Below are 21,122 nucleotides of genomic sequence, written 5' to 3'. Positions count from 1 at the left end.
TGATGTTCCTCTCATTTGCCTGTTGCTTTTGTTCCACTATAATACTTACTCTTTCTTCAACAAATAGATTCTTAAGTTTCCCACTCTCCAGTTTCTGTTCCTATAGTTCCTAACTGAAAGGCCTACTAAATGTGGATTTCTAATAGCATATTCTGTTCTGAGGGACATCATGTTGACATCTTACCTATAATGAGAAGGTGCCTAATTGTAGTTGCTGGAAAACTCTTTGAATCACAAAAAGCCTTTTCTTTTTGTCATTAATAATACTTGCCTTTGTTCTCTCGATTTTCAAAGCATTGGAGTCTGTCCTCAATTAGAAATATAGAACATGCGTCCTTCAAAACCACCTCAGACAGCATAAACCATAATTTTTTTGCTATTCAGCTACTCCCTAAACCCAGAGAGAAATGTGGGATTTTAATGCTTTCCATTGAAACCCCTAGGTAACCTAACTTTTATTTTTGCATTAAATTAGATCCCTGGGAGGCTGCATGGTTGTACTGCATTAACTTAAGCACCTTATAGAATCAAATGCACTAACTTATAGTGTAAAAACTCTTGACTTTAATAGAAGAGTATTATAAGAAAAAGTATTATGAATTTACTTTCATATTGAAGACAAAACTTTTCTTCAGGAGATATTTTTCTTAAGTAAGTTTATAGTCTCTATAAGTGTTGAAGGAGAAGTTTCTTTTGGAATTTAGTTACAGAGAATAAGCTCCCCAGAAATCCTTTCTGATAAAAGTTTTAAAATAAGATATATTTTTTCCACCCCTACCTGCCCTACTCCAGCCTGCTTGGATAGTCAGAACAAAATTTGTTGCTATCATATCAACTATGTGAGTGCTTTCAAAATTTCAGACATTTGCACAATAGCTTCATGATGTTTACCATATCCTCATACCTCCAGAAGAATTTATATTCTGACTTTAATTAAATCATTTTTTTTTTACTTTAGCAAATGTATTTTAAAAGAACACTTGGGTTTGATATGCTAGCTATATTTTTAATCCACATCAAAATATTAAACTTAAAATTATTTGTATAATGCTTAAAATCATCTCATGTACTGTCAGTAGTGTATATATCATATACTGGAAAACATTGAACTGTGTTCACTTAGAGTTGGCTTATTTTGCCTTCCTATATCGTTCTGATTTTCTATTAAATAACTTTATGGTGTATGTCTTTTGTTGCCTCAGAATGTCTTTGCTAGAAAGGACTTTTGACTGCAGGTGGTAGACTCTAAGAGCAACCAGATTATTTAAAAAAAAAAAAGAAAGAAAGAAAAGAAAAGGAGAAGGAAGGAGAACTGGGTATATTCACTGACAAGTGAAAAGGCCTCTTAATATAAACCTCTAAGATTTAGCTGGACCTAGTGTTCATTGATGTCAGTAGGTCTCAGCCCTTCATTCTCCTCTACATTTCAGCTTTATTCAGCCATGATTCTTTTGCAGGCTGTCTCAATGTGCTGGCTACCTGCAGCTTCAGGACTTATCACCTACCTTTTTCGCTATAATTCCAGGAAAAACACACAAGCACATTCCTCTTTTCCCACAGCTAGAGCAAAAGTCTTAGGTCTGGTTCTCATCGCCCTGACCAGCATCATGTTACTTAACTAATCACTGTAGCATGGAGTTTTGCAGTGTTCTGGCTAGTAAATCTGAATCATTCACCTGGGGAATATAGGTTAGTTCTGCCCACAAAATGTATGCTAATAGTAAGGTAGATAGCTTCTAAAGTAAATGAGGGGTGTGGTTACCAAGTGTAATGGACTGAATGTTTGTGTCTCTTCTCCCCCAAATTCATATGTTGAAATCCTAACCCCCCAAATGTGATGTTAACTGGAGGTGACACCTTTGGGAGATAATTTGGTTATGAGGGTGAAACCTTCGTGAAGGGATTAGTACCTTTAAAAAAGGGATTCCAGGAAGTTCCCGTCGTGGCGCAGTGGTTAACGAATCCGACCAGGAACCATGAGGTTGCGGGTTCAATCCCTGGCCTTGTCAGTGGGTTAAGGATCCGGCGTTGCCGTGAGCTGTGGTGTGGGTCTCAGACGCGGCTCGGATCCCGCGTTGCTGTGGCTCTGGCGCAGGCCAGTGGCTACAGCTCCGATTCAACCCCTAGCCTGGGAACCTCCATATGCCGCGGGAGCGGCCCAAGAAATAGCAAAAAGACAAAAAAAAAAAAGAAAAAAAAAAGAAAAGGGATTCCAGAGAGTTCTTCCCCCCGCTCCCTGCCATGTGAGAATAAAATGAAAAGCGCCACCCAGAAGAGGGTCCTCACTGTCACCCAACCATGCTGGCATCCTGATCTTGTACTTCAGTCTCCAAAATTGTGAAATAAATTTCTGTTGTCTATAAGCCAATCTGTGCATGGTACTTTGTTATAGCAGCCTGAACTGATAAGACATCATTGGTAGGGAAAATGGATGCCCAGATAGGAAAAAATACCAGGTGTACACCAAAAAGTAGGGTTGCCAGATTTAGAGAGGGGAAAAAAGCAGGATACCCAGTTAAATTTAAATTTCAGATGAACAGTGAGTAATTTTTATTGTAACAGTGTTCCCTGTAATATTTTGGACTGCTTATAATAAAAAATTATTTATCTGAAATTCAAATTTAACCAGCTATTTTGTATTTTTCTGGCAACTCTACCACAAAGGTATGTAAAGTGAATTTTAAAAGAACAATGCATGCACAATTAAGGTTAACTTTGGAGGAATAAGAAAATAAGTAGTATCCTATTAGCCACTTCATCCATCCAGAATTATAGGTGATGTAGATATTATATCACTATAATAAAAATGACGTATTTATTATTTAATATCCATTATCAAAGAGAAAAAATTGGGGCAATGATCTCCATAATTCAGGCAGTCTGTCCTCACTTTATCTTTTTTACAAGTTATTTATTTATTTATTTATTTATTTATTGGCTGCACCCATGGCATGCAGAAGTTCCTGGGCCAAGGATTGAACCCACGCCGCATCAGTGACAATGCCCAATCCCCAATCACTGGGCCACCAGGGAACTCCCTCACATTATTTTTGTATATTTGACTGATATAAATTAAGTATCCAAATTTTCTATATTCTAGTTTCTTCAATATAAAGACATATCTCTTTTATGTATTTTCACTTATAAAGCACCCCTGCGTATGTGACACTACAGGGCATTTTGGCTACATTTATTGAGCAACGACTGCTACAACCTTTCTTTGATTCATCCCAAAACTCTTGGTTTCTCTGGATTTGTCAGTGTGCAGTGCATGTCTTCACGACCCTTGTTTTAGTAATAGCACTTCAGTTGTCATTTGAAGAACTTCATCTTTTCCTGTTGTATGTAGTCTTGACAGGATGGTCAGTCCTGGTGTTCTGCCATCTTGGAACAGACGGCCATGTGATCTGAGCCAGGTCAATCAAACAATTCTTCCCTGAAATTTGAGTTTCAAGAGACATTACTCTGTAGCCAAAATGGGAGTGGATTCACTCAGATGGTTGCTAGGAGGAGAGCATCCGTTAGTTTCTTATGCTTTGATCCCAGGGTGCTCTGGTTTCTGTCCTGTGTAAGGGTGTATAGGCTTCCTCATCCTAAGAATCTTTTTTGTGCTAGAGTCTGTTTATGTTGTTAGAGACCACGAATCTTTCTAAGTAGACGTCATATAATTTTGATATTTAAAATTGTATTTATGTCAGCTTATAAATCCAACATGAGAATCTACCAATACTGAAGAAAAGTTTCCATGACATTGACACAGTGAAAGAAACTCAAATGATGATCGTATTATGTATTTCTATGGAGTCTTTTTTACCTAAGGAGAATTAATGGCTTCAATCAGGAGAGTCTGCCTTATATATCTGGACAGAACTTTCATTGAAAAAGATACATGCACTCCTGTGTTCACTGCAGCACTATTCACAATAGCCAAGACATGGAAACACCTAAATATCCATAGAGAGATGAATGGATTAAGAAGAAGTGGTTTATATACACAATGGAATACTACTCAGCCATGAAAAAAACTAAAATGCCATTTGCAGCAACATGGATGAAACTAGAGATTCTCATTCTAAGTGATGTAAGTCAGAAAGAGAAAGATACCATATGATATCACATATCTGAAATCTAAAATATGGCACAAATGAACCTATCTACGGAACAGAAACAGACTTACAGAATGGAGAACACACTTGTGGTAGCCAAGGGGTAGGGGAGGGAGTAGGATGGATTGGGAGTTTGAGGTTAGTAAATACAAACTATTGCATCTGGAGTGGGTAAGCAATGAGATCCTACTGTACAGCACAGTGAATTATCTCTAGTCACTTGTGATGGAACATGATGGAGAATAATGTGAGAAAAAGAATGTATATATATGTATAACTGGGTCACTTTGCTGTTCAGCAGAAATTGGCAGAACATTGTAAATCAGCTATAATAAATTTTTTTTTAAAAAAGAGTCTGCCTTAATCTCTCTTACTGCTTTATGCATCTATTATGTTCAAGATACAGTGTAAGGCTCATGGGAGGGTACAAAAATTAAGAACATGGTTTTGGATCTCAAAAAGTTAGTGAAGCAGGTTATGTTCCATAGGAAGGTAACTCTAAGATGGAGTTTAGTGTTTTGGTTGGTTCAACACTTTCTGAAAAGACGGGAAAAAAACAGGAATAAGCAGAAGGAGAAGCTGAATTATGATGCAGAACTAACAATAGCTTTGGCTCATCCCAGAAAAACCTGTGGAGCTAAACCTTCAGAGCATTTCCTAGACAGTGTCAATTGGTCATTAGATATTAGCCGCCAAGAGAGGGGCATGACCTTGGATGAGGTGGTTCTCTATAGTCAGGACTGCCAGCTAGAAGCTGATGCCAACAGCCTTTCCATCAGCTGTAGTAACAAGCCCTTCTGGAAGGAGGATCTGGGTGACTTCTCACAGTGTCCATCATAATTAATCATCTAGTGCAGGAAATTTTGAGATGCAAACACCTGTCTATGTTAGAGTTTATATAGTCCTTTTCAAAGAATGTCATGGAGTAATGCCACCTCAAACCATAGAGAAAGAGATCTGAAGGAGGAAAAAAAAAACCTTGGCCATTTACTAATATATGATTAACATATGATACAGAGATTTTTGGAATTTCATAGACCAATGAAATTCCCCTTAAAAATCAAGCTGACAAACATAAGTTCACCAGCTTTTATTTTTACCATGTGAGGTGTTGTTTTTTTTTTTTTTTTTTTTTTTAGCATAGCCTTTAAAAACACATGGTATTTTAAACTAAAATTTAGGGTGAGTATAATATTAGAATAAAGGATAACTTCAAATAAAGTTACTTTTATAAAAATGTGCTACTTTGTTCTTATTTATCTCGTCATCGTGGACAGGAGAAAAGTTTGTCGTCAGTAGTGTTTATGGACTGGCACTTGGGACTCATTACTGAGATTAAAAAAAAAAATTAAAAAAAAAAAACAAACTACTATGAATGTTCCCTGTAGCAAAAACTTTGTAGAAAAGGTAACTTTAAAGCTAGGTTGTTCTGGAAAGCTAGGTATCAGGATGAATCAGGAAAGAGGTTTCAGGTTGAGTGAACTATGTGGGCAAAGACATGGAGATTGGCTTATCCCAGAAACTGGGGCATAATCACTGAATGAAGTGTAGTATTCCTGCTCTGGAGGGACATTCATGAGGTAGAGGAGTGGTGAGCAATGAAACTGAAGTACATTTGGATCAGATTATTCAGTATACAATTGGGAAATACAGTGGTTTTTGAGCAAAGAATTTATATGATCAGATTCGTGATTTAAAAAGAGAAACTTAGTAGGTTTTATCGATGAAATATGCCTAAAATGAATTGTATAATGGAATTTCTGTGTATTGTTATAAAGCTATTGTGATAGTCTGTGAAAATTAAAATGAAGACATGGATTAAGAATGTGATATTGAGAATATAAAAGAGGAGATGGAAGGATAAATATAGTCAGAGCACAATCAAAGGATTCAGCAATGTATTGAATACAAGGGTTAAAGAGATGGAAGAGGAAAAGATAGTAGTCATTTTATTAATCAAAAAAGAATGAAGATGAGATAAATTTTGGGAAAAAATAGAGTCCAGTTACAGGCATGATGACATTTAAATATTCTGCCTTAGGAAGAGTAGGCTGAAAAGAAACTTTCTAACAATGCTTTTTCTTTCTTTCTATTATATCATGGATAGTTCAGCCTCAGTCAACAACTAAAGGCGGTCCTCACTTTGCATGGCACCATGTTAACTCAATCTTGTGCATATTGGAACCACTTCCTCACTCCTTACTGAGATCGAATCTCAGTCAACAGAGTAGTGTGCAATGTCAAAACTGCCTTAGGTAGATTTCAGTACCTATCTATTAGGGTTGCTGTGCCTCAGCACTATTGATATTTTGGACTGAATAAGTCTTGGCTTTAGAGGGCTATCCTATGCAGTGTAGGATGTTTAATAGCATCTCTGGGCTCTACCCACTAGATTCCAGTAGCATCCTCTATTACAACAGCCAAAGATATTCCCAGACATTGCCAAATCCCCCTGGGAGGAAAAATTGTCCCAGTTGAGAACTTCTGAAATAGATGTAGGTATAGATGTAACAAATATAATGGCTTTTACAGTGAGAGATGAGCCTCCTTATTGTTAATCCATGTTTGTGATTAATGGTAAAATGCTGTTGATGATATTATTGCCACTCCATTTCCTTCCTCATTGCATCTACATAAAGACTATCCTTTATTGTATAGTACTGATAAAGTTTCCTGCTTGTACTTCTGTATCTTCACCTCACAGGTTCATAATTAGTTTGCTCTCCAAAGGAGAGAAACCAACTTCACTGTATGTCAGGGTAATCTCTTAGTTGTTGCTCTTACACATAATTTTATAGGCATTACTTATATTTGAAATTGTATTTGATTTCAGTCCAGCCAAGTTGTTATTCAGATACATTTGTAATTCTTTGTTTTTCCTTCAAATATATTCTTAGAGTTAAGCTATCCTATAGTGTTTCACCTCCCTGCTATTATATTGGTTGCCGTTTGGCACCCTTCGATTGTTGTAATATTTTGGCATTTTTGTTATGGGTAGTTTGTACATGACTGCTACTACTTGGATTTGGAGAGAAGTTACTAAGACTAATCAGAGTGGGTAGAATCCACGGGTGACTGAAGCCATAGTTCAGGAGACAGTGGGCACCCAAATTTAAAAGTGAGCCATCTCAGTGTGTGGAAAGAACATAATCAGACATGTGACACACTAACACCTAGATGCCGTTGTCATCTGAGTGGCTGGTACACAAATAATAGGCTTTCCAACATTTAAAATGATGTTTCTGGTATAAAATTTCAAACCCAGAGTCTGAAGTTTAAAGAAAAAAAGTAGACGGTCCCTCATCTAAGGGGTGGAAATGAGCTACTAGGCAGAAACCAAACCAAAACAAAACAAAACCTGAGATTGAACCTGAGATTGAACCTGAGAATTCAGGACAACTCAGAGGTCCCATTATTTGAACTATGTGGTATAACACTTGCAACTTAGGGGATGGTATGTGAAACCAGCGATATGTGAGGTATCCTTGGAACAGAATTATAGGAAATTGACTTTTAACTAAGCTTTGCCTAATGAAAGCTGCTTGGTTACTTTCTGCCTCAAGTCAAAAGAAAGTGCCATGGGGTGAGCAGATAAAAAGAGCCCAAAGGGCTGTCTGCCAAATGATGGGCAATAGAAGCTGATAGCTAGTCTTCCAGTTAAAAAACTGGATTTGATAGCAGGCTTTACCACACCCATGTAAAAAGATTCATAATACCAACTATTGATGTCACAATATGATGTCGCCTAAGATGCATTGGTTGTCTTGACTTGATTTTCTTTTTCCTATCTCACTGTAACCAGTATTCCCTCAGTAGAATATTTATATAATGGTTTAAGTGTGTTCTTGTCTATGAAAGCTACCGGCAGTCTTTAATTTTTTTCCTGATTCTTGCTCAGACTTACCTGTTTGCTTCTTTAGATTCGGCAGTCAGTTAAGGGGTTTTTGCTGTTAATCAAACGAATGGTCCAAATGTTCTTGTATGAGTTCTTGTTTGTGTGCTCTCATGGGAAAGAATTACACAAGCTGTGCTTAATCAGATTTGAGTCTAGCTTTTACACTTAAAGAAATTAGATATTTACTGTTGTAGTTATTTAATAATTATATTTAGGAACAATAAGTTTGTTATTCTTTTTAAATTCTTTCCCTCTTTTCTATGGAAAATTAAAAATAAGTATAAACTGATCACTATCTGAGAATACTTATTGGTTTTTAAATTCTGTATTATACTACTTCAATTTTGCACTGGTTTGAAAAAGGATAACTACAGTATTTATATGTTCATCACATAAAATGCATGCATTTCTCACATAGTATTAGCTTCCTCTGTTATATATTTGTGTGTGGGTTTGTATGTTCTTTACATCAACCAATTCATTGTTTGAGTCAAATCTTTTACTGTTTGCTTTGCTTAAATCTCTTAAGTTTATGACTCAGATCCCACAAAGTCTCACAGAAGTCTCAACCTAGATGGGAAATTTTAACTGTTTAAATCAAGCTTTCTTTTTCTTTAGCAATGTTCGTTCATTCTGTTTTAACTTATCCCCATAAATCCTCTGCTTTTAACAAAAAAAATTGGGGGGCAGCACCCAAGGCATGCAGAAGTTCCAAGGCCAGGGATTGGGATCAAACCTGCACCACAGCTATAACCAGAGCCATAGCAGTGACAGCAATGCTGAATCCTTAACCCTTTGTGCCACAAGAGAACTCCTCCTCTGCATTTTAATTAATGAATTCATGTGGTCAGTCAATGAATCCATATTCATCCATCCATTCATCAAATATTTGTTTAAGGCTGTGTCCTGCATGACAGTTGGCTAAGCAGTGGAGAATCAAGAGTAAATGGACTTTGCCTCACAAGCCAGATTCTTGCCTTTATGCCTTGCTCACCAATGAGATACATTCTCCTGCCCTGCCCTTCAGTTAATGAGCAAATTCTGTTAATTCTGCCTCTTTTTTTCCTGCTTCTCCTACCTGTCTTCATTACCATAATCCTAGATCAAGTCATTGGGACTTTTGTCTTTGGGTTAATTAAAGCTAATCTGTCTTCCTCCGGTTCCTATTCACCTCTGCAGTCATAGGATTTCCTGAAAAGCAAATTGGATGTTGTTACAAGCTACTTATAACCCCTTCAGTATCTTCCCTCCTCCTACAAAGAGATTGTTCCCTTCTTCCTACAATGAAGTCAGTATCATTAACATTCTTCAAGACTCAAACTGATCTGACTCAAGTGTATCTCACTTGCCTCATCGCTTGGTGCTTCCTCCCTGAAACTCTTCCTGACTTGAACATGTGCTCTCTCATCTCTGGGTCTTCTAATAAGCTTTCCCTCCAACTCTCCACCTCCACATTCTTTATCTCCCCACCTTCACTACCTTTTTCCTAGAAATTCCAACTCATACTTAATGTTTCAACATTGATATCACTACATCTAGTGTGAAAGGAAAATAAAAATAGAGTCAGTATTGCTGAGAAAGCTCTCTAAAATCAAGGGGAGCCCTTTAAGGGAGTGTGGCTTAATGCACATCTCAACCTGGATGGAATCTGACCTTTTGACTTAATGAAATCACTCAGAACACCTGCCAGAAATTCAAGATACTTATCGGACCCTTACCCTAAAAAAAGGCAGTCTATCTGCAAATCAGACCTTTAACTTAAGACAACTTGTAATTCCTTCAGGATAAATATTTTCTGACTGGCGTCAGAGTCGATCACAGTCCTTGCTAGGCAACTTTTAACAAGCTTGTGGCTTTTTGTCTTTATAAGCCCATGATTCTTTCTCTTCCTTGGAATACTCTTTTAGGGTGACCTTGATCTGTGTCTCCCAAATTGCAATTAAGACCCCAAATAAACTCTTTTTTAAATTTGCAGCCTCTTGCATTTTTTTTTTGATTGACAGCATTGTAGCTCTCTGTAGGTTAAGTATCTCTTCTATGTGTACCTTTACCATAGACAGTATTGAAATTGCTTCTCTTCTTGTCCTTCTGTTCTTTATATCCTTGTCTTGTTTTTGTGTTTCTTCTTCTCTTTATAAGAGACAAGGGAGATGTCTTTTCTACTCTGTACATCTGAAAGTTAGCTTAGTGTTTTCTACATTATAGGTGCTAAATAAGCACTTGTTGAATGAACAACTGATTGAATAAGAGAACAACTCATCAAATATTTCAAGTATTAAAAAAAAACTTATAGTCTTTTTAAAAATGCCATGAGGATATATGTTCTATACTCCATACTAGGACTATCAATTGAAAATAGCCAATGACTTTGTTGTTAGTTCTCAGCCATATCTGGAATATGACAAAAAAAAATATATATATATATATATATAGGAATGGAGTTGTTTTGCTTTGTGTCATGTATAAAATACTGAGTGTAGCCAGTTTTTGACAGGGACTTAGATTAAGTTTTCCTAATTTCATCTCTAGATTTCTTTTTCTTTTTTCTTCCCTTAATGACACAAAAAAAGAGTGCCCCCCCCGCCGCCGCCGCAGCTCACGGCAACCATCAGGGATCAAACCCGCATCCTCATGGATACTGGTTGGGTTCGTAACATTCTGAGCCACAACAGGAACACCCTATATTGGTTATTCTTAAACTATACTTCATATTCTTCAACAAGCAATATATCGCAACAGATTAAATACAGAAATAGCTATGAGAATCCAGATGAATTCTATTAAGCAGACAGTAAGAGATTTGCAAAAGTGTGAAATGATGCCACTCTTCTCACTGGTTTATTTTTATTTTAGAAAATAAAGCTGTCTGTACAAATGTGCCATTTATACTAATGTGTTATTGGGTTTATAATTGCACGTGTCAACTGAACTTCATTGTTATTTTTAAATTAATTAATTTAAAAAATTTCTCAGGATTAATTTCTAACATAGTAAACATCAATAGGTATAACTCACATACACCAAAGCTCTATGAGATCCTCAGTAAGTCTGAGGGTGTAAAGAGCCTAGAGAACAAAAAGTTCGAGAACCATTGTCCAAGACCAAATGGTGATCAGGAAATTTCTTAGTAAAGTGGCAGTGAAGGGGAATTGAAACTGAAATTTCCAAATTAAATCTATCTTAGGTATAAGCCTGAGATTTTTCACAGAAAATTCTTATCTTATAGATATATATAATGTAATATCGGGAGGGAAAATAATGTGATGTCTGAAATTTGCTTTAAAATAATGCAGTAGTGATAATGGTATTGGTAGTGGTTGGTAAGGGCAGGGCAGAGATGAAATGAAATTGTATTGCTAACTCTTGCAGCTGCATGATTGATACATGTGGGTACCAATCATTCTATTTGAGTATGTTTGAAGATTTTCAAAACAAAAAGTTTATTTTAAATGTTCTATCTCTAGATAAACTTTTTAATGGTGCAGACTTGGAAGAGAATCAAACTTAATTGACTGAAATGTCATAATAATTTAAAGCACATTAGTTATAGTTTCTTGGATTTATGTAATACCTTTCTTATAAAAAGCTCAAACTGGTTTACCTTGGCTGGTTTTTACAACATGAATGCTCGTTATCTACTTTAACCTTCTGAGCATCTTAGGGAAGCTTGCAAAATAAAAACAAATACATTGAATACACATCAAAAACTATCATACAATGACAAGTAATATTACTGTATTTTCAAAATCAGTGTAATACAATACATGTTGTCCTAAAATCAGATGGACCTGAGTTTTATTCCTGGCTTTGTTACTTCATAATATTTATAATAACATTAACAATAATAGAATATACTAATAGGGCTAATATTAATTGAGCTTAATATTTGACAGGCTTTGTGCTAAATCTTTAGCATATTCATTGAATCCTTACAGCAGAACCAGAAGTTACTTTTGCTTAGTTAATCACCTGCCAAATGATCACATTTGGCAAGGGATTGAGCAGAAATTCAAGACCAGGACCCTGGATCAGCCTGACCAGAGTCCTAGCTTTATCCACTGCACTTCATTGTGCTATCTTATCAGCTAACTGCCTCAGGCAAATTATTTATTCTCTCTCAGCCTTACTTTTCTCTTTCATAAAAGAGGAATACAAATGGTAATTACCTCACAGGCACAGAAATTTTCCTACATGTTAGCCACAGTGGCTAACATGTAGGAAAATAAGAGATGCTAGCTACTGTAATTCTCATTACCTATTTTTCTTCAATAAGTATTTGTGTTGATGATAACAGCCACAGGAAGGTCACAAGATTTTTAAACACAAAGATGTATCTTTATCTTTCATATATTCTTAGGTGATGAGAGCCATCACCTAAGAATATATGAAATCATCTGGGTAGCCAAACACAAAACACATAAGAGATTCGAGAACTTGCTCTCCAATATGGTACCCACCAGCCACATGTGACTACTGAGCACTTGAAATGTGGCTAGTCAGAACTGAGTTGGGCTATAAGTGTAAAATACACACCAGATTTCAAAAAACTTAATGTGAAAAAAAAAGTAAAACATTTCATTAATATTCTTTTATGATTATATATTCAAATAATATTACTATAGATATATTGAGTTAAAAATGTTATTAGATCTCCCTGCTGGCTCAGTAGGTTAAGGATCTGGCATTGTCACTGCTGTAGCTCTGGTTACTGCTGGGGTAAGGGTTCAGTCCCTGGCCTGGGAATTTCCACATGCCATAGAGGCAGCCAAATATATAGGTAATTAAAGTTAATTCCACTTGTTATTTTGAAACATTCTGTAAGGTAACTATTGGAGCATTTAAAATTACATAGTAGCTTTCATTGTACTTCTATGGATGGTGCTATTCTAGAACTTGGATTATTTCACTACTTCACAAGTGGTGATTTGCTTATGGAACTTTTCCTTCCTTGCTCCAAAGCATGAAATACTGCTGCCTTTCTGTAATTGAAATCATTTACAATATGGTCAATGCTCATAATGTAAAAGAAGTGAGAAGGTGGTCAGTCCATGCAGTCCTAGTATTTTGGGTAGGATGGAGATGGCCTCATGGCCAGAAGCCAATATTTTTCAATCATCATCCCAATTGCTAAGTGAGGAGTTCCATTGTGTGTTATTATTCCCCAGCAGCATAACTGTATCATCACTTCTCTCACTTAAATTGTACAGTTTCAAAGCAAAAGATATAAAATGATGAGGAGCCTGGTGCTAGAAAAATTGAAAGATATTACTGTTTAATAGTCCTGTGATCTTCCTATTGCTGTTGTCATCACCTCAAATATGAATATTTTCAAATTGAAATTTGACTATGTTAGTTTAGCTTTTTTTTTTTCCCCAAAATGTATTCCAAAAGAAAACTAATCTCATAGGATTTGGGTGGCCATACATCCTGATTTTCCTGGCATAATCCCAGTTTACATCTATTGTCCTGACATAATTATTAACAGCTCTCTCTTACACTCAAAAGTGCCCTAGTTTGAACAATAAATTACATGGTCCATTCTTCATAAGATCCTCATCGATGAAAACATTAATTTGTTAAATAATTTTGGGAAATGAATCACATTCCATTCTCCTCTTAGAAATTTACAACACATAACCAGCATTTGAGAGGTCACAGAACAAAGAAACTTGTTTAACTTCACTTAACTCAATGGTTCCTAAATTTACTTATTTGTGGGACTCTATTTTTCTCCTATAATACATACTAATATCCCACGGAACACACTTAAAACTGGTTTAACCATACTTAGAATTTTTCAAGGCCAGATTTTTTAATAGCAGTTTAAATTATTTTTATCCTTTGTAAATAAATATAAAATATTTATAAAATAAACCTCTGCCTTTTTTCTAGAGTGTAGCCATGATGTGAACAGATACCTATTTAAAGGAAGTGTTTTTCTTTTATTCATGATCAGGAAATCTGAGTTTCAGCCGTGACATTCTGATTCAGTTCAATAAATATACACTGTATGCCTTTTATACATCAAGCCCTGGTCTAGTACTGATGATTCAAAGGTGAATTAGGCATGATCATTATCTTCAAGTTGCACATAAATGTATGAATTGATCTGTCTCCTCTATGCAGGGACTTTTCCCCAACTTTTGGTTGATAGTTTTTTTTTTTAACATGCAATTGTATTTCTAGCTCATCACATTTCCAAAAATTCTACAAATGTTAGTTGGGTTTAATGATAGAGCACACATTATCATGTTAGGTGCTATAACACAGGTATAAACAAAGTGTTATTAAAATACAGGTTAACTGCTCAACCCTCCCGAGGGTCATTGAAAAGTACTTCACTGAGGAGGTGCTGTGTGAGTAGAGAACATTAAAATGCTGACAGACATAGAAGGAAGAGAAGTATTTCCAGGCAAAGAGAATTTTTTGTACAAAGAAGCTATGCCAGATAAGTTCATGTTTCATGCTGCTGGGGGTTGGTTAGATGGCAGGGGACAAATATACGTTTAAAAAGATAATTAGAACCCAACTATGAAGGCTCTTTAAATACTACTTAAGGATCTTGATAAGTACCTATGATTCTGCTATGACTTTATGAACTGGGTGTGTGTTCAGCCAGCTCTTTAAGAGCCTGAAGAGAACTTTCATAGGTGTGTTATAAATCTACCAAAAAAATATAATACGCTGAATCACCATCGTGCATAATAGCATTTGGTTACTCCCTTTCAATAAAATAATAGTCATAAACTGTGTTTATAAGCTAATCTTATTTTAGCAGGTACTTTCTCCAGAAGGTACCTAGCTGCTGTATGTGTGTGTGTGTGTGTGTGTGTGTGTGTATTTATAATAGCAACACAGTATATTTGTAGAAGAGGGTTTAATTCTGTGGGTAGAATGTTATTTACTTTAGTTTCCCATAGGTCTAATAAATAATTATCCTGGTATATTAAATTATCTCTAGTTTTGGAGTTCCCGTCATGGCTCAGCGGTTGGCGAACCCGACTGGCATCCATGAGGATGTGGGTTTGATCCCGCCTTGCTCAGGATCAGGGTTGAGGATCTGGCATTGCTGTGAGCTGTCGTGTAGGTTGCAGATGTAGCTTGGATCCTGTGTTGCTGTGGCTCTGGTATAGGCCAGCGGCTACAGCTCTGATTGGACCCCTAGCTTGGAAACCTCCATATGCTGCAAGGCCCTAAAAAGACAAAAAGACCCAAAAAAAAAAAAAAAAAAGCATCTCTAGTTTTGATTTTTCAAGTTATTTAATTTCAGTCTATTTATTAAAATAAGATTGCTGGCAAGAAAAACTAAAAGAAAACACATGTACACAATAAAAAAAAAGTTGTCAGATGAATGAGTTCAACATCTTAGAAATTTAGCACAGACTTTTTGTATACTACATAATAGCAAATATGGTAGGTTTTAGAAACTATTGGGATGTTTGTAATCAAGAATCTTCATTTTTCACCACTTGAGAAGCTGTTTAATTCAACCAGGAAGTGTGACATAAGTGCCACACTGACCTCACTTAATGACTAGCCAAATAAAACCAGAAGTTTAGAAGTTTCACAGCCGCTGACAGAGTCCTTGGAACAAGTTATGTTGGAATATTCTTACTCTTGCTAAAGAAGGAATTAAAAAGGTTAGAAATAAAAAATCAGGAAGAAAACAAGCCTGTCAGCATTCAAAACTAATCACTAGGGAATTACTTTGTGGTTAAAAATCCACAGTGTTTCAGCAATTTATTTAGGAATGTTTATCCTGAAGGACTTTCATTGCGTGTATTTTGCTATAAATAAATTTGCTTACCTCAACTGTAGAAAGAGCTTTACAAACCACAACTTGGATTTGGATTTGCCAGTTTCACAACAGCTTCCAACTCCATTGAAAACCAGGAGCCTTCCAGGATGTAGGAGGGCCCTGGCGGTCACAGGGTCAATTATGTGGTTGTCCCTTTTGTTATGGCTCACATTTTAGAAGTCAGATAAATAGCTGCAGCTTCCACCATTAGCAACTGGGAGGCTAGTAATTGTGTAGGGGCCCCCTACACTGAGTAGCAGTTTTCTAATCTAAACCAGTTGGATAATTTACTTCATTCTTTCATTTGCTTTAATACATGTGGCATAAACAATTATTGAAAAATTAAGTATATTGATTTCTTTTTTTTCTTTCTTTTTTTTTTTTTTGTCTTTTTCTAGGGCCACACCCTCGGCATATGGAGGTTCCCAGGCTAGGGGTCTTATCAGAGCTGTAGCCACTGGCCTAGGCCAGAGCCACAGCAAATGTGGGATCCGAACCATGTCTGCGACCAACACCATGGCAACGCCAGATCCTTAACCCACTGAGCAAGGCCAGGGATCGAATCTGAAACCTCATGGTTCCTAGTTGGATTCATTAACCATTGAGCCAGGACGGGAACTCCAACACTCCATTTTCTACTCATTTATTGTTTGATTATTCTTGTCTAAGGTAGCTTAATTTCCTCAGTTTCAGTTTCATCATCTTTGAGGTGGAAATGATGATATTTATAGCACAACAATGTGGGGATCAAGAGAGATGGCGTATGACACCATATTTCATTAAAACAGTAGTATACTATCCTGCCTCATTTCCCATACCTTACACAAGCAATTTTTGCTCCACAAAGTTCCTTGAACTCAGAGCTAGATGAAGGCGTGAGCCCACATGGACAGCCCTAACTGGGTGCCAATTTATAAAAGTGCTGCATAGCCCTGAATCATAGTGAAAATATGTTGCCAAATAATGCAGGCTTTGACCTGCCATCCTTGGCAAAATGTAAATGTTTGGTCCCACTTCTGCCAAAAGTGGCAAGCCCTTGAGCAGAAGTAAAAATACAAAACAAAACTCTCATTGCTAGAATTAGCTATCTATGCTGAGCTTTCTTGCAAAGAAGCAGTAACAAACAGCCAAAATGCCAAGGTCCAAGATGCAGGTCACAATGCTGCTTAATGGGGACATGATTCATCTTTTTATTTAAATTCTTAATCTATGAATATGTGTCAGACTAAGTGGACACATTGTTTCAGAACATTTGACTGTGCTCTGACCAGTAGAAGTCAATCGGTAAAGGAATTTGTTTCTGTGCAAAAATTTTTATGGATATAATTTCCCATGCTCTCTAAATAAATACTCAACAAGTTATTTTTGTATATTGGTTAAGATAAGTTATTTGCCTGCCAATGACACACAGGTTTTCTTTCACTCATGATGCTTTTTCCATATATTTCCATCTCCAAACATGTCTTTATGCCACTTTGTTCACTGCTTATCTTTTAAAGCAATCAAAAAAATCAGTTCTTCTATGATACCTTCCTGTCCCACTTAATTACCTGTAGGGAATTATAATGTTTTCTTGATTCTAGACTATCAGATTTTTTTTTGAAAATTAAAGCAAAACAACTAGAATACTAAAGATATGAATCAGTTTTAAGACATGCTCCAATAGAGAAACAGTAAAGTGATCAAACAAATTTTAAAATCTGGGAAATGTGGTAGCTGCTTTCTCCTATGAGCATTTCTAGTACACAGTACATTCTCTATTTTAATATTTATCTGTCTTTCTGACTGTAAGGAATATGAACTTGCCCCATGAAACTTGGGTCAGATAGAAAGCATGTTACCTTCTTTTGAAAAATCAAAATAAATCTTGCTCTGAAATTTCTTGTCAACATGTTTAATATTTAATTACTAGAGCGATCTTCCTTGAGGTTGTTCCTGTTTACCAGGGGACATTATCCTATGTCATCATGGAGGAAAGGATTCTTGACCTGAGTTCATTCTAGTTGCTTAGTCGTCATGCCCATTGCTCAAGCCCATGTGACCTATTGTAAAGAAGGTTTTTGCTTGTGTAGAATTTTTCCTCCATGGTCATCTCAGCCCTGGAAGCCTTCTCCACAGCTCAAAAGACCACAGCAATAGAGATTGAGCCACTAGCCACGTATATACATTCCTTATCAGAGCTCCTGCCACCTACTGAGATTCTTAATGGGAATAAGACCCAAGTCCCTACCCCCGTCAGGAAATCGCCTCTAGGTCTCAGTCACCCCCAACTTCAATTGCAACCAATAAGCTCTACCCACTTCCCTTCTGTGATAATCTAGTATAATCTTCCTCATTGGGCCTGAATCCAGAACAGCTTAACTTTCTTTCTGAAGAGTTCTGTTTGTGTTTATTGAGCAGGGAAGGGGTAGTTGCAATATAGAAGGAGAATAGATCTCATTTTTTTGGGGTGTGAGATAGAAAAGATTATTTATTTTAACCATAGTGAAAACTAAAAAGAATTTTAAACAACAATCAAGATTGACCAGTTCGTTTGATGTGTATGTCTCAAGCATAGGAGCTATGTTTATCCTCAGCACTCAATATGGTGCTACTATATGTTATCAATCAATCAACATTGGGTCAATGAGCTGAGTGTATTGTAGATTACTATCCTTGTCTTCTAGAGAAATACTGGCTTTAAGAACTTTTAGGTGTATTACAGTGTAAAACTAGTTGAATATAACTAAAAAAATCTCTGCTCTCCAACCATGCCATTTCAATGAATTCTCCTTCAGAGACAGAAGGAATACTGGTTGTCAAAGATGCTAAATTGGAATCTTAAAAATGCTGAGATCTAAAACAGAGTTCAGCTCTCCTTTTTACCCCTGAGAAGTCATTCCATCTCTTTGTGCCACTGTGTCTATTCACATAATGTGAAATTAGTAAAGTGTTCTGAATTTAGATAGAAAGTACATACTGTTTGCTGAGGGCACAGAAATATCTTTGAAAGTGAAACATTTGATGTGTACACAGATACTTGTACTTTGCTTTTGTTAACATATTTAGCAGTGAGTTTATATCACTGATAAATATCAAGAACATTTCATGGGAGAGCAAGGAAGTACCTTGGTTACCGCAGAGTCACCAGAGGACACGTCAAAGCCTGTGTGATTTTACTACCTCTTTAAAATTCTCTCATTTAAAGTGTTATTTTAAGCCAACTTTCAATCTTATAACTAAGGCCCTGTGCTACTGCTTTTTATTCCTTTGCCACCTAATAAACATTTACCACCAGACCACTAGAGATAACTTCTAGGACTTCTTATAGCACAAATTAGAGAAAAGGGCCTAAACTCGAGAGACCAAAATGACCTGTGAAGTTTTGCTTATTTGGCATATATTTATCAAGATATCTTGGGCAAGAAGCTATAGCAGGTTCTGATGAAGATGATGATTTATCAGTAACTACTACCCTCCAGAGGATGATTATTTCTAGCGGTGGGAACAACACAAACACACAAATAATTATAATTCAGGACATAAGGTGATGAATACTATAAGAGGAACAGAGTTCAAAGAGGTAGTAACAACTCTCTCAGCTAGAGGAATTGGGTGTTTCAGCTTAGAAGAACCACTGTACTGTGGCTTAGAGAATGAGCTACATACCTTTAGGACAAAGGACGACCAGAAGGGAATGTATTCTAAATGCAAGGGATGTCTTGAGCGAAGACAAACACACTCAGGCCACAGCAGTCAAATCAGCTCTCCCAAACAATAGCAAAGATTCTTGTTTTATCATATTGCCTATTTGGGCATATTAAGAGTGTGTATTTCATTGGACTAATGGAAGATATTATCATGAAACATTCTCTATATTTACTCCTTCATATATATTCAAAATTTGACCAACAGAAAATATTCTAAGAATAAAATAGTACTTTCTGAGTTTTCTTTGATCACTTTTTTCTTGTTAAAGTAAGTTCTTCATTCAGAAGAGCTATTGTATCAGTCAGCATTCTTCAGGGACGCAGAACCAATAGGGTGTGTGTGTGTGAACGTGTGTGCATGTGTTCATCTACACATATGCATATATGGGTATATAACATACAGTCAGCTCTCCACATCCACAGATAAGGAGAGCCAACTGTATTCATTGTACTACAACATTTTACATAAGGGACTTGAGTATCCATGTATTTCGGTATCTTTGGGGACTCCTGGAGCCAATCCTCCACAGATACTGAGGGATGACTGTATATGTATATCTATTCACATGCACACACACACACACACACACCACACTTCACATTGGTTGAAGAGAGAGAGATTTATTTTAAAGGATTTGGTCATACAGTTAGTGTAAGGGTTGGCAAGTCTGATACTTAGAGGGCTGGCAGGTAGGCTGGACATTTTGGCAAGAGTTGGTGTGGTAGCCTTGAATCTGAAGTTAGCCTAGTGGCAGAGTTTCTTTTTTTTCAGGGGACTTTAGTTTTTTTTCTCTTAAGGTCTTCAACCAGTTGGGTGAATCCCCACCCACATTATGAAGGGTTATCTGCTTTACTCAGAGTCTACTGATTTAAATGATAATCACATCTGAAAAATACCTTCATAGCAACATCTGGACTGATGTCTGGTGAAACAACTGGATACTAGAGCCTAGACAAGTTGAAGTGTGAAGTTAATCATCATAGTAACCTCGATTCATGAAAATATGACACAACGAAAAGAGGAAAAACAATGTCTTGTTTGTTTTTGTAGTTCATTGTAGTTTTGTAAACATTTTTGTGCATATAATTATATATTTTTTAAAACCCTGCGAGGAGAGAAGGAAGCATATTGCTATCAACAGTTTCTAAATAATGAATCTGAGGCACAGAAAAATTTAGATCTTGAAGGCTAACTAGCTAGAAGTGGCATAGTTGGTGTCAGAATTGGAACTAATGTCTTCTGACTCATTATCTAATGATATTTCCATTGCACCATCTACTAGGATCCAATCCAAATTCCTGTAACATTTATTATCTGTAACACTCTCTTGACACTTGGTTAAATATACCTTTATTGACATATGTTTTTTCCAACTAAATTCTAAGATGTGCCTTATTATCTCCTACATATAATTGAATATTGATACAATTAAAGCATGATCTCCGCTACCAATCCTATTTATGCTTGGTAACAATTTGTTTATATAGCTTGTGGTGATAGACTCCTTGAATTAGTTTTCAAGACATGTGGATGAGGCTGTGTTGCAATGTATTTTATAAGGCTGGCAAGTCTGAAGGGCCCAAATTCTCTGTATTAAGAAAGCCTTGAGTTGTGTGAACATGGGCAAGTTACT

The 21,122-nt window shown here is 36.4% G+C and overlaps 1 protein-coding gene across 1 annotated transcript in view; it reads left to right on the top strand.

The window, feature by feature from the left end:
- LOC100512820 (hyaluronidase-4-like) overlaps positions 1-21,122 on the top strand; it is a 72,678-nt gene that overhangs the window by 15,326 nt on the left and 36,230 nt on the right. The window lies entirely within an intron of this gene.

The sequence above is a fragment of the Sus scrofa genome, chromosome 18 (genome assembly GCF_054392235.1).
Source record: "Sus scrofa isolate SSC_HxYL_T2T_F1_AM1 chromosome 18, Sscrofa_HxYL_maternal_Yorkshire_Landrace_v2.0, whole genome shotgun sequence".
In the NCBI taxonomy this organism is placed as follows: Eukaryota; Metazoa; Chordata; class Mammalia; order Artiodactyla; family Suidae; genus Sus; species Sus scrofa.
Note: the sequence above shows the minus strand (reverse complement) of the source record. Positions and strands in the feature narration are given on the sequence as shown.